This window comes from Seriola aureovittata, chromosome 19 (assembly GCF_021018895.1).
Source record: "Seriola aureovittata isolate HTS-2021-v1 ecotype China chromosome 19, ASM2101889v1, whole genome shotgun sequence".
NCBI lineage: Eukaryota > Metazoa > Chordata > Actinopteri > Carangiformes > Carangidae > Seriola > Seriola aureovittata.
This window is the reverse complement of record NC_079382.1, coordinates 9,127,676-9,142,745: the sequence shown is the minus strand read 5'-3', so window position 1 is coordinate 9,142,745 and position 15,070 is coordinate 9,127,676. Positions and strand designations below refer to the sequence as shown.

At 39.8% G+C, this 15,070-nt stretch overlaps 1 protein-coding gene across 14 annotated transcripts in view; it reads left to right on the top strand.

The window, feature by feature from the left end:
- Positions 1-753: 753 nt before the first annotated feature.
- epb41l2 (erythrocyte membrane protein band 4.1 like 2) overlaps positions 754-15,070 on the top strand; it is a 50,992-nt gene continuing 36,675 nt past the window's right edge. For 4 of the 14 annotated variants that reach the window (XM_056404948.1, XM_056404949.1, XM_056404952.1 and 1 more), the window contains exon 1: positions 758-968. The gene's annotated coding sequence lies outside the window, so the exon portion shown is untranslated. Of the gene's footprint in view, positions 969-12,574; positions 12,957-15,070 lie in introns of those variants that run through there. The other 10 variants (XM_056404954.1, XM_056404955.1, XM_056404953.1 and 7 more) reach the window with 6 other exon arrangements.

Sequence of the window (15,070 nt, the reverse complement as noted above, 5' to 3'; positions counted from 1 at the left end):
CTATAAGCCAATTAGTTGAGCTTCTGTAATCTGGGTGTGGGCATGTAAGAGGTGTGTGCGTGTATGTTTTGTGTGTGTGTGTGTGTGTGTGTGTTGTGTGTGTGTGTGTGTGGTTTTGTGTGCCCACAGTGGCAGTAGCCATACCTTATGTAATGCAACGACCAGTCTGTCCTTTGTGTGTGTATGTCTGTGTGTGAGAGTAAGCATGGGTTGAGAAGAGAAACAATAAATGATTGTGGAAAAAGTAATCTAATCACATAATCGGTTAATGTGTCCATCATCATCAGAGATTTTAGGTGTGAATTCCAAGCATCAGTTATAATTTTCTACAATTAACGAACAATACAAAATGTCTATTGATTACTTACTTAAAGTATGGTTGCGAAAAACAAAAAAGCTAGAGCAAAAAAACATACAAAAAAAAGTCTAACCAAAAACAGGTGTGATGAATCAACTTCTAAGTAGAAAAGGAGCGTGTAACTCTAAATTATAAAGCTTAACTTGAACTTACCCAAATTCCTATTTCAATGGTGGCTGCAGGAGTGGTCCACAAAAATCTGAACTGAAAAATGTAGAAATAAATGAATACAACATCAACATATTGCAGTGACCCTGTTCGAACTCTAGAGGGAGCCACCTCGCCGCACTACCGCTGCCACATCTGCATCGAACGTCCCTCCAACGCGAATGGACAGCGAGGGGGGCCAATCACATCTCAATATCTAATACAGTAATCCCTCTGAGCCAATGAAAAGCGGCCAAAAGATGTTTTTCACTGTATGGGGCGGGTCTTGGGGATGACGGACAAGTCTGCTCTGAGCCCTGGCCAGATTGTCGGTGTGGAGTGGACTGTAGTGGAGATTTTTGGAGGCTGAGATAGTGGGGCGTACGTTATTTTTTGGAGGAGAACAGAGCGAGAGGCCACGTTTGGAGAAGTTCCCGGTACGCATCGTTGGAAATCGCAACAGGTAACGTTTAATTTTACCCCCTTTTAAATCACGTGATTTATACACCAGCAACAGCCGCTGGTTCAACGCTTTTTGGATTTTGCGTTTGATATACATCGATTTTGCTGCAGTATATATATATAGGTGCTCAACCGGTACTATCAACTACAATGATTAGGAGCAGTCCTTTTGAAACAGTCAAGCAAACCCCATGCTTCCCTCTGAAATCCGTTACTCTGGGTTGCAATCATACCTTCGATGTAAGGCGCTTCATGGCGCCTATCTTCTCCCACATTATCCCTGTTACCATCACCTTAACTACTTTCATGTCACGCTGCTTCTAGCTCGGCTGTGATTCGTGTGGTTAGCATCAAAGGTTTCGTGGAAACAGTTAGCTAAAGGTAAAGCAGGCGTAACTCACGTGTTTTAAAAGTCATTTTCTAAATGAATAGACCCCGCTACGTTACTGGTAGTGGTTGTATTTCCTGGTGTAGGTGAATCCTACCGTTACGTTGACGGTGAGTTTACTGCTGGCGGTTGGTTCTTATGACCATGCTAACGTAGTCGTTACATTTAAAACACACTATTCAAACATCCGCCTCCGTTTTTGCAGGGCAATTCATGTAGCTGCTTAAGTAAACAAGAAGTAGCTAGAAAGCCTCGAGCTGTTTGGAACAACGACAACATTTAATTTTGAGCAGTTTTATCTGTTGTTGTGTATTTTACTTTTGTGTCCGGGGGCAGAGCTTCGGACAGCAGTAACAAACCCAGAGAACACGTTGTTTTCCTGTTTTCATAGGAGTTATACTCGCTTCATATGGTTTCATGTTGGAAAGTCGTTTACAAAGATGTTTGGGAAATGCAGTCCCCTTAGTTTAACGTTTGTTTACTGATGTTAAAGGGTGGGTTTCGTCTGGTGATGTGGTGGTAGAATAAAACATGGGATAGGAAATGACCATCCAGAAAAGATGGACTTCAATTCATAAAGATATGAAGCAGATAACAGGAAGCAACTTCTTCAATCAATTTTCAGGCTGTATTCATAAAATATTTGACCTCTTTTTACTTTAAAAGCAACTTTACTTACTTTAATATGACCATGGCACATTTTTCAGTAAAGGATTGATTTCAAAGTTTAAAAATGGATTTTAAACTCTCAGAAGTAAATTTTGTTTCAATTTTGATGGTTTTCCCTTGACTGCGCCCCCATTTCTGTTAAAATATCTTACTTTTTCATCATACTCTTGCTACTATTTGTCTGCTGACATGATGTGCAAACAGTACTTCACATGTGTGTTTCCCAGAAAAACTCACTGAAGTCTTACTTTGACAGAAGGCACGGGCTCTAGTAGTTCTCAGACAGATAGGAAGGCAGGCCAACAAACTAACAGACTGGACTGAGCTGAGATTGTGCTGACGTGTAAAAAGTCAGTGGCAGTTGGCAAACATATTGATTACATTACTAATTTAATTCCAATGCATTAAATCAATATCTGTGTGGTGCCACAGTCGGATAATCTTCAAGCAGTTTATGTTATATCTGGCTCTTTTAGAGGAATCACCTGGTTTTATCAATAACTATCGATGATATGATAGGTGTCTTTTGCAATTCCGTGTTTGGTGTGTGACTGAGCCTGACAGACACAGACAGACTAATATAAGGGCACCTAGCCATGCACTTATGCTACTAACAATCACCTTTAAATCTACCTCTAACTATGTGTCTGTGTGGCCAGCTACTCATCACCTTAATCAGCACAACTCACCTTCGGTGCCTTTGGCCTTCTTGTCTTTTCTGCTCCGAGGAAAGGGAAGGTAGGTTAGGTAGAAATGGAGGACATGAGGGCAGAGACAAAGTCATGGACACTGGTGGTGTACAGTGTGTGAAAAATAGACAATATGTTTTCTGTCATTGTAACAGTTGCATCGAGTGTTTGTTTTGTGAATGATCGTATGTAATTTATAAAGCAATAACAGAGTCAGATTTCTTCCTGAATAACTTCTAAAATACCTGAGCATGTTTAACATCCCACATATACTACTACAATCTTTTTGTCATGATAGTTGCTTTCCATTGTAATGTTGGTTATAAAGGATTGGATTGTGAACTTTGTGCATAAAATGCTAATCCCACTGGTGATGCTATGACCTAAACCTCTTCAAGAGCCGAGGTGGAAACCCCGTGAAGTGAGCAAATTATATAAAAGAATCATGATCTAGCCAGCCGCCCAGCCAGCGAGCTACATTAATGCCAGTCCTCCCAACCAACACTACATTTCCACAATCAAACATTTTGTCATTGTTCAGTTTGACCATGGAGACAAAAGTACAGAGTAAGAAACTGCTGAAAAATAAATAGCTTGAATCTTGCTTTAAAGTGAACAAAAATAGGCAGGGTAACATAAATACCAGTACAATCTAAGATAAGAGGAGGCCAAAGTAAGATAATAAATAGTTAAAATACAAAATCAATACAACAACAGCACCGATTGTGCACCCAACAATTGCTAGAGTTTATTTCACACTTCTCCTTACACGGTCTCATCAGCAATTGAACATTATACACCTAACAAAGGCATTCTTTTCTGCAGGCTATTGTATTTTATTGTATTGTGTTACAGGTTTTCAGGTTACTTGGTACAGCATCACATGTAGGTGCACTACAAGAAAATCCACTGTAGGTTACAGCTTCTATGACAGGCACACACACACACACACACACACACACACACACACACACACACATATATATATATATATATATATATATATATATATATATATATATATATATATAGCCACATAGAATACAATATGCATTGGAACATCTTTGGCTTAATATAATTTTTTTTAGCACAAAGGGTTCTTGGTCTGGAAAGATGGAAGCAGGCAGTGAGCACGTACTCTGTGTCACTCTGGTGTGTTCTTCCTGTCAGGCCCCTCTCTGTGTGTATAGTTTATCTATAATCATCAACGCCATGTTCATTCTCAGACTCCCAGGATGTGTAGAACAGTAGCGGCTTTGTCAAACCCAGTAATGAGAAGCCTTAATTGGTTGTTCTGGTGGGAGAATCTGCTCATTAAAGGTAGCTGGAACTAACTCTGGCTTAGCTAGAATGAGAGCATGATTTGGTTTTTCTTCTCTATCTTCTATATTGCTGTTGTCATTTCCAGTCATTTGGGATTTGTGAATCTTATGAAATTATGCTTTTGAGCACTGTAAATTAAAATTAAAAGGAAGCAGCATAAAATGGGGAGAAACAACCAAAAGAAGATGACAGTAATAGGTGTAAAACAGGTGCATAGTTGATCAAGAATTTCTTTTTTGTAACCATCTTAATGTGATAGGAGAACTAATTTGGCTCTTTGTCAAAGGGAGGCAGTAAGATTTCTTAATATTTTATCACTTGCAAACAGTGTCTGGTGTGTTGTCACTCCTGCGTTAGTTTAAGGAAATCACTACAAAGACACATACGCACTCACACACTTCCTCATTTGTTCATTTTTCTCACCCTCACCATGTGACGGGTTGAAGGGTGAGTTGGGGAGACACAGGGAGGCAAAAAATAAGAAAATGGGAAAGTGGAGAAAGTGGGTGATGGAGTGACCAAAGGAGAAAGGGAGGGAAGGCAGAAGCAAATGGAGAGGAAGTGAGTAAGAGTGAAAGAGAGACTGAGTGAGAGCGACAGAGAGAGTGAGAGATATTGCTTAACCATTCGGAAAGGCTATGGGAACATCCCTGTGTGTGTGTGTGTGTGTGTGTGTGTGTGTGTGTGTGTGTGTGTGTGTGTGTATTTTCATCCTGACCCTGTGCGATCAACAGGAGCAAAACACGTCACATCAGCTCAACCACACACAGATAGTCCGACTGTCTCACATCAGTTTGAGTGACTAGAGGTGACTATGTTTTTAGAAAAGTAGCATGTACAGAAAAAAATTCAATCGTCCAAAGCACAAAGTCACAAATGTAGTTCAAGACATTTTGTCTGCTCTGTTCCAGTCTGTAAAGGTGGTTGCTACTATAACCACAAAGCACAATTCAAGGCTTTCATCTCCTCTATTGTAGCGACATTGGGACAGTCACAACAATTACTAAGGTGGACATATTCTACAGTGTGGCAGTGAGCCGTGACCGGGGAGTAATAGCCTCTAGCTTTCAGGGCAGCTTGGCCAGCGGGCACCGCAGGGTTCGGATACCCACAGAGAAGATCAGAGAGGCATGGATGAATGGAAACTGTAGTGCAATGCTCAGCTTATTACTGCCACAGAGACAGTGGGGGAAAGAGGGGAGGAGAGTGAAAGAGGGATAGAGATGTTAAGGACGTGTGTGATGGAGGGAGTCAGCTAAATGCCAAAAAATGTAAATGAGAAAAGAGTGGTGAAAAATGGTTATTGTAGTATTCATCAGTAAGTTTTTATGTTGTGTATATGCTTAAAGGAGTCAAATATAATAGTTTGAGCATGAATATTTTGTGTTAATAGAGAGAATCTATTAAAGGAGACCAGAAAATCCTTGTATTGAGGGATAACATTTTAAATCAGAGAGGGCAAACTGCCTTCCCCAGCAAGTGTCCAGCTCTGAAAGAAACGATAGAATAAAAAACAGAGGGAGAGAACGTGGGCCTGTGGCTTTGGCAGGGGGCCAAACATAGTTAAAAACAGATTAATCAGCATAGGGTCACATTCTCACAGAGAGAGGCAGAACAGAGCATGGCAGGACAGGGCAGCGCCTTCATCTTTTAAAGGCCGCATCTTAGTGAGCAACATGAGGAAATGTTGGCACAGAGGTTTATATCAGCAGAAGAATTGATTTAAAAAAAACAAAAAAAACAAATCAATAATGAAGAAATTATATAAATAGCTATATAAAAGCTTTAAAATTGGAGAGCTTTAACATATTAAAGTTGATAGAGTAGGATAACATGGATTGAGTATAGGATATACATAATTTGTTTTTTCCATTTGGAGTTTTTGAGATACCATGTTGATTGTTAAATAATCAAAAAAGACTGATTGATTTCTTTTTTTCATTAATGATTCATTTATTCATATTCTCTCATTCATTGAACAATTAATTCATTTATCATGTGGTGACTATTCATTAATTTGTTCATTCATTCAATCAGTCTGTCAAAAAAAGTCAGAAAGGCTCGTGAATAAGAGAAGAGAGGAATCACAGGGGAGGGGGAGAGAAAGGAAGTGAGAGGAGTGTCTGGGGCAAGAAGGTTGAGAGGGAGAGTAGACTTGCTAACTTACTCTCATTAGTTGCTTTTGAGAGGCTCAGAAGTTTGTAAAACATTTTGGAAAGTGTGTAAAGAACCCAGTGAACTGTGTGTGTGTGTGTGTGTGTGTGTGTGTGTGTGTGTGTGTGTGTGTGTGTGTGTGTGTGTGTGTGTGAGTGAGAGAGAGGGGGAGATTCAGACAGACTACTTATGGTGGAGTGTAGAAAGATATATTTTATTTATTTTCCTTTACCACCAGTCATTTGATAAAATGAATTAAAACTTCATTTGTTTTAGTCTTGGTCTTGATACACACTTAGCCTTTATCTAATCGCCCAGGCAACGTTTTGCTACGTGCATTTCCACTTTTTGTCCCCATATTTCCTATTTTCTAGGGCATCACAAAATGGTTTTAGTCCATTAACAAAGTTAACAAAGTTAGCTAGTACAGTGTCTGAAGTCACCCCCTCCCAAAAGATATTCAGTAGTGAGCAGCACAACAGTCATTTCCGTCCTTTTTCGTCTAACTGTGAAACTGTGATGTATATACAATAGAGTGGATTCTGTCAGTTTTCGCAATTCTGCAATTTCTCTTGGGGATTATAAAATACGCTGCCTATAAATTTAATTCAAATTTAGTTTGCCTGCCAAAATATAACATGTATGAGAAACATATAAGTTTTCCTTATGATTAGTCAGAGAAAAAAACTGTTCAGCGCCAGACAGAAAAGCTGTTTTTAATGTAGTCATTTCCTGTTTTTATATTGATAGGTTTCTAATGAGGGAGACACACATACAGAGTCATATGTGTCTCTAAAAATGACAATTGAAGATAAAGATACAGAGATGGGAGATTAACCAGGAGGAAACGGGAGGAGGGCACACTTCCTGTTTCCTGGTTAGAGGTCAGAGGTCATTGGTCTGGGATTAACTGATACTAGACGCCTAAGTAAATCCTTGTGGTCATGTCATTGAAAAAAGAGCTGGTTACTGCAGCATTTTTCACATGACAATGTGTGAGTATGTGTCTGGACTTTAGAGGCAACAGGTCCTCACAGTAATTGAGAAAACAGGATGATGTTCTAAAAATGAGGACATCTTATGGTGTTCACAAGGGGAATGCCTAATTTTAGAGTTAGGGGTTAAGGTTAGTAGTTAGGAAATTAATGGCAGGCGGTTGTGAGTTGGTGGTTTGCTAGAGCACCTTACAGTCCCACGACTGTATTTTGTGGTCAATCAGAATAGATTGAGAGAAATACTTTTGAATGACTAATGTATTGAATCAGCTGCCAAGAGTGAGAAACACCATGTTTTGACAGTTTGCTAACAGCAAAGCTTTCAGTCTGTTCTAATCAATATTTGATGATCCAGATTTTCTTTCACTCCTGCATCAAGTTGCCACACAAGGCAGCTGTAAAAATGAGCCCTAATGCCCATGAAGTCATCTGTTTTGCCAAGGCACCTGTTGCTACCACCCTCTATGGGATGTATGTTGCCATAGTAACACCACACCCACTGCTAGAAGAGAGAGAGACTATGTTGAGCTGTGCGGTTGAGCTGTCTTTCTTTTCCTTTCATGCACCCACTCTTTCTCTTCCTCCCAGCTAATGCCTGCTTTTTTTGTCTTCCTTTTTTCTGTTTTGTCAGTCCGTCTCACACACATGGTAAACTGTATCTCCTCTCCTCATGTGCACTCGTGTGACCCACCCATACTTTCACTCTTTGTCTCACACACACTCACGTTCACACAGACAGGGCACTTGCGCCTGACTGCTTTAATCGCTGAATAGGGGAGTTTAGCAGTTAACAATAGTAGTTATGAGCTGACCCATTATTCTCACACACACGCACACACACACAAAGAGGGAAAGAGAGAGGGAGAGAGTGAGACTTATAACTAGGAGATAGGGTACATAAAATATATTTTCATTTTACCTCATTTTAACGCTTAATATAATTATTTTCTTGCATCAAGTTTGTTTTGTATTCAACATTGTTCATGGATAAAGGGAAATACATTATAACCCTGATGTGTGTGTTTTACATGCCAATAAGGTAAACTGAAATTAAAGGTAAAAAATTTATTATTTAAGAGAAAAACAAGTGGATTATTGACAGTACTTTGGTTTAAAAGAAATGGACTAAATGCCAAAAATACTAGCACAATAGCAAGAAATCTGCAGGTTCCAGTTTGTCAAAAATACAGATTTGCTGCTTTTATCTGTTTTATGACATTGTAAATTGGATAGATTTGAGTGTTGAAGTGTGGTTTAAACAAATCAAGTAATTCCAAGAAATCATTTTGAGCTCTCAAAGATTGTTATATGCATTTTTACAGTTTTCTAATGTTTAGGAAGTGACCAAATCCAATAAAAAGTAACTGATTAACCAGTAATTAATTATTAATATTATTGATAATATTATTTGCAGATTTCTATATATGGTATAATATAATAATATAATAGTACCACATAGCATCCATACATTATCAGCACATTAGTGGTAAAAGATTTGAATTATGCCTTGCAGTACTCTAGTAGTGTTTTATAGTTCTTAATAGAAGTTAAGATGAGGAGTATAGAAGTGAATGGAGGATCCTAATGTTGAGTAACAGTAGGAATGCAGACAATAACGCTTTTGAGCTGACACCAATAACACAGTAACAGAAATAATGACATAGCGTTGGTCATCTAAACATCACTTATAAGATGACCTTTCATTTGCTAAGCTCAAACCAAAGGCAGCAAAGAGACACAAGGGGAGCGTTTGTGTTGTTTCAGGCCAGCAAAAGGTTGATGCCAGGTGTAGATGGGAATAGAGGCAGAGGCGGAGACTAAGATGAAGGGATGAATGGATAGACAGGCAGACAGACACACAAACATACACAGGGATTATCCTTTGTGTAATCCTCAGTTTGAGGGTCAGAGTGCAGTGTAAAGGGACAGGCATGTTCAGAATTTTCACACCAGCTGTGTGTGTGTGTGTGTGTGTGTGTGTGTGTGTGTGTGTGTGTGTGTGCGCGTGTGTGTGTGTGTGTGTGTACACATCTATGTGTGATTGAAAACATAAACCCATTTCTAGTGTATTAATCAGTGATTCTCTGAGCACGTGTTTACATATGTTTTAGTATCCGTTTATATTTGTGTGCTCATATCTGTGTGTGTATGGATGCTCATTGCGTGACAGATGGACAGTTTGTACAAGAGAACAGCACAGATTAGGATTCTCCACTCTGTGTGGTTTTGGTTATTTCAAAACCACACTGGGGCTCAGAAACTGTCAGCTGTTGGAGGAATAGTTTGTAAAACTGTTAGCTTGTTGCATCAGTGAATCAGACATTTGGGATGTCCCAGTGTGATCTGCAGGATTGGTTTTTAATTCATTAGTCTCAGCTGTGTGAAGGCCAATCGATTTCCAATGCTTTTATTGGAACCCATTGCACTCAGTGTACACCAGCTGTCAGAAACAACCTCTGTAGCTCAATTGAAATAGTGAAAGTGTTTCTTAATGCACATTATGAACATCTGAACCTTGGAATGACACGAACAAACAGCGATCGAATGATATCCAGCTTTGGGGATGAGATGGTAGTTATGCATATATTTCAAGAAAGTTTGATAGGTGAACCACACCTCTGAGGTACTGCTGTTGTTGGTTCAAAACTGTAATTCACATTTACTACAGTTGGCAGTGAATGGGGTCCTCTTGTAGCTAGCATTATTGTTGCTCTATTTTAAGTCATGTTGGTTATGTGGATCTAGGGATGGCAATGCTGGTCTGCTGGTCTATTGGTTGGTTGGTCCATCACCTTAGTCCCGATTGAAATATTTCAGCAACCATTTCATGAATTGCCGTGAAATAACTTACCGATATTTAAGTTTCCCAGGTGATGAATCCTCCTTCTGTGACGTCCTGACTTTTAGGTTGAAATTTGTGTGGAATCAACTGTTGGTTGGATTGCCTTGAATTGTTGGACGCACATGTCCTACTCAAGATGTATTGTAATGGCTTTGGTGATCCCTTTATGTTTCATTAAGCACCATCATCACATCAAAATTAAAATTGTAAGCGAACAATTCTGTTCAGCTCTCTCTTACATCCTTTCTCATGTGCTTAGGGTCTAAATTGTAAGTGGGTAGTTGTCTAAAAGTGTGTGATGTGGAGCTTAATACTGAAAAACAAATGTGATCTAACTTTGTAGTGGCAGATATTATGATCACTACTGGGACTTCAGTAGTGCATCCATATTCATTCAGCATTAGTTTTGCCGAATTGAAATGAAAGCTATACTCCTCCTGTGTGTCTGTGTGATTGTGTGTGTGTGTGTGTGTGTGTGTGTGTGTGTGTTGGAAGGGATTGGGATATGATATCATTACAGTATACTGTATCTTCAATGTAGGTGGTATTATGTGGGAATGTGTGTGACATGGTGTAGCTGGTTTTGTGAGCTAATACACTGTGTCCACACGCCCACCATCCATGCACACGTGTGTACACACTAAATATGATTTAATGTTTTGACATAATAACACCTGTTACTACTTACACACACAGGATGGTTAACCTGGATCCAAACCTCTGAATCATCACTGCCCTACATTTTTATCAAAACAGTGTTTGAAAATGCAGCCAAGCCAATCAGATAGGCAGGGTGTTTTTGCTATTCTCTGCCCCCCTAGCTTTGTGAAAAGAATTGGCCCCTCTGGTACTTATAAAGTGGGCTTGAGTGATGGAGTGCTTATAGTTGTTCCCATCTCTTGATTTGGAGCATCAAATGCACAGTGATACAGACGTGTCTTGTCACAATGTGGACTTAATGTCATGTCAATTTGTCAAGGACAAATGCAGAGACACATGCAGAGATATCTGCTGTAATCCAAGCATCCTTTTCTGTTGGGTGTGGTGCATCAGTGATGAGAGGAGAGAGTGAAAAGTAGCTGTTGCAGTTCCTGTAGGTCCACCGTGCAATATCTGCTGTAAATCTGATGTGGTTTGAAATGGGTTTAGGCACGGTCATAATCTCTATTGTCACTTCTACGCCCATCCACTAATCTGTATTTTTGCTGTGGTAATCTCTTGTCTCCATTGGGATTTATTGTTGTAGTCCATGAATGTCATTGCCATGGAAACCCGCTCCTCCCCTCCCTACCCCCACTCTACCCCATAGAGTGAGATGGATGGGTATTAATATGTTTTTTTTTTTTTATAAGACTGAAAGTTGTCATATCCTCACAAACGTGAAAACATTGAAGCCAGCAACTTATCTCTTTCTGTTCTGTCTTTTTCTTCCTTCTGTACTCAATACTGTGTCTGTCTCTCATAAAATTTTATCTCTTGGCCACAGTCCAGGTCATGAAGTTGTTGTTGCTATGACGATGAACCCTAAAGCCCAGTCAGGCAGCAGTAAAGTTATAAGTGGAGGAGCCGTCGTGTGTGTTTGCTTGACTCATGCAGCTGCAGTATGGTGTTTGTGATAGTGTGAGGGGTAAAAACAGCAAACACTAATTTTGCCAAAGAGGATATGCTCTCATATGGGGAATCTAGTCAGTAAAAGTCTATATAAGTGTCAGAATTATTTCTGCCACAGGGATTTTTTGCCATGATCTAAAAAACAAAAAAAGATGTTTTTTTTTTTTTTTTTATGCGCGTATTAAATCACTGAACATTGCAGTCTCCTCATTGGTGCACACATGCATAATGTTTTCGTCTGCCACCATTTTTCTTCTCCTGGAGCGAAAAGCTTGAGTGACGTTTAAGCCAAGTGGTTTCTGTATGCCATCATTCATTTGCTGAATCTGATTTCACTTAGATGCATTCACCTTTTATTGATACACCAACTTTTCCACCTCTTCCAACTGTGTAAAAAATATAGTGTTTTATTTTTTTCACAAATTGAAAATTTGCATAAAAACAGCCGGATGAAAACTCACCTCTTGTCCGAGATGTAATCTATGTAACTTCTTATTTATTTTTTCTTCCTTGGAGGATGTAAAATTGAGTTGTTAAGTTTTGCAGGCCAAGAACATGTAGTAATGATGTAATAGCTTAACATTATGAAGATTCTCTGAGGGATTGAGAACAGGAAAATAAGACTTATGTTTCAGTTAGAAGTGATTGTTTAAGATAGATGAAGTGTGTTGGAGAGAAAGAACTGTTTCTGATAAATATTCTGAGGGAATGAAGTTAAGATTGTGGACTGATTGAAAGTAAGAAATTGAAAGAGGAGCGATTCCCACACTAGCTTCCTTTGGATGTAGTGAAAAATGAATGGGCATGAAAAGAACAGCTGAGAAAGTGTTATTTCCATTTCTGTGCTATGTATCCATTAGGAATCTGGCACAGTAGGCATGCGCAGTGGGTTGGGTCTCTATCTCTCTTCTCCTTTCTCCATCCATCTTCCACCTCTCCATCTCTCTCGCCTCGCTCTTCGCTCTCACACACACTTCTTCGCCATTCTCCGCTCCCCCAACCCCTCTCTGTTCTCTCTCGTTTTCTGCCCTTGTTTCTGTGAGCGATTGTCCCGGGGGAAGCAGAGCTCTGAGGGAGACGGGAGAGGATGGAGGAGGAGAGAAAATGGCAATGACAGTTTGTAGGACAGGCGTTTGCTAGGAGGTGGGAAGCAAAAGTAAAGGAAAGGAACACGAACAGAAAGCTATAGACAGAAGTTAAGAAAGGCGGAGAAAGAAGAGCAAAAAGAAAGTGAGAACAAACAGAAAGAAAAAAGGAGGTGAAGGGAAGTGGCAAAAGGAAAGGAGTTACAGGGGAGGAGCAACAGAAACAACAATAGGTAAGGCCAGTAGTTGTATTCATCGGTTCATTCATTCATTCATTCAACCATTCATTTTAAATAAAAAAGGGCAGGTGTAACATGTAATTGGTTGAGAGCTGCTGTCTTGTGGAGTACAGCAGTAAATGTTAGTTCAGTACAGCTTTAAAGCTCTAATAAATGTCATTAAGTGCTGTAAAAGGTACATTTTTCATCTTTGGTATTTATCTATTGGTGTGACAGTCTTGTGCAACATCCACTCACTGAAAGCAGACTATATTAAACAGATGAGTTGGCTCAAGGAATTAAGATTAAAAAATAAGAAATAAGATTAGAGCGAAAATAAATGTTGATAAAGCTGCTTTCAGTGGCAATTGCTTGCAGATATGTAAATATATAGATAATGATAAGATGAGGAAATGAGCTAAGTTAGTATTAGTGATACAAATTCCTCATCTAATTCAACATGCAAGACTATCTGTGTGTCTGTGTGTTTATCGTGAGTCTGCAGGCTTTTCTCTCTTGCTTACTTGGAAGACGGGGTTACTTGATTACTACTAATTGACTACGGAATAGTCGGATAAAACATAACACTGGAGTATTACAGGACTTTCCTCTAGACAAATTCTTGACACTTAATGGAGCAACAAAACACATAACATCTGATAATAGTTCAACTCTTTTCATACAGGAGGTGAGTTTATGACTATGTCTGGCATTTAACCCATGTTTGACCCCAGTCACATGAAACTGCTGTTGCAGTTCTAGCTAAGTCACATACAGGAATACATGAGTGTGATGAGTGCCAGTTTCCACTGCCAGTTACAGATGGTTTTCCTGCCATAAACTGTTCAGTGTGTACATATGAGTATATATGAAGAGAGGCTATAATAATGCCACTGCTATTGTTTATATGGACTGTGGGAAGAAGAGGGAAAGAGGAGGGGCTTCAGGGGGAGATAATGCGAGTGGGCGATTGGAGGGGATTGAAAGGGGGCCCGGAAGAAAGGGATTGAGAGAGGAGAGAGATGAGTGCAGAGATTTAGTGAAAAAGCAAAAGAGGCACCCTGGGTTGGAGAGTAGCAGAGATAGATAGAAAGAGATGGAGAAAGAGAGAGAGAGAAAGAGGGAGAGTTAGATAGTTGTGAGAGAGGTAGAACAAGGTTCCCGGTGTTAAACAGTTGTAGAGAGAAGGGGCCAGTGTAAAGCAGGCCAAAGTGGCCGTGACGAACATCTTGCAAAAAGCTACCCAGTGGTGCCAACACACACACACACACACACAGCTAGCTAGTCTATTGAGAAACACAGTGTCTCAGAAGAGTGGGATCTGCAGTTAGTAGGTAGTAACAGAGCTGTATAGATGGCTCAATCTAAAGCTTCACACACAGGGACAAAAATATGTTGATTTAAAATTAATCTGGACCAAATTTAAAACCCTATGTAACAATGTCATCTTGCCTGCTTGTTACACAGCTACACTTTGGTCAGTGCCACAGTGGTTCAGTGTGGATGAATTCATCGGGGACGTGATTGTGAATATACTGTATGTTGATTACTAACTAAACCCAGCTTCACCTGTCATGCCTCCTTTAAATGACACTGACCATTTGCATCCATGCATTGACCATGTTATTTTCAAGGAAATAGCTTTTCCCCCATGTTAGAACAACAATTTGATTCCCAGTTTAGATAGAAGCCATAAGTCAGGAATTGTTAAGACACAGACAAAATACATTGGTGGTTCTGGTGTTTTTATGGACAAAAAGTAAGATTTGGAATAACAATAGCTCTGTCCTTGTAATATTGTGGTGTAATGTCACCAGGATTCCCTCTTTGTATGAGATGAGTCAGTGGTATTTGTCTTTTGTCTTCTCTTACAAAAGTGCATGTATTGCCTCTCTGACATTTGCACACACTAAGACACACACCTCTTTCTAGCCATCTCTCCTCCTCCCCTCCCTACCTCATTAGCCTATCATGCGTAAGGAGACCTGTTCTATTTTTACCCCCACCCCCCTCCCAGCACACCACTGCTGCACTGTGGATGTGTGCGTGCGTGTGTGTGTGTGCTTGTGTGTCGTCTCTTATTGAAGGTGACAGGGCAGAAAAGAGAGAGTCAGATTACTGGTAAGATG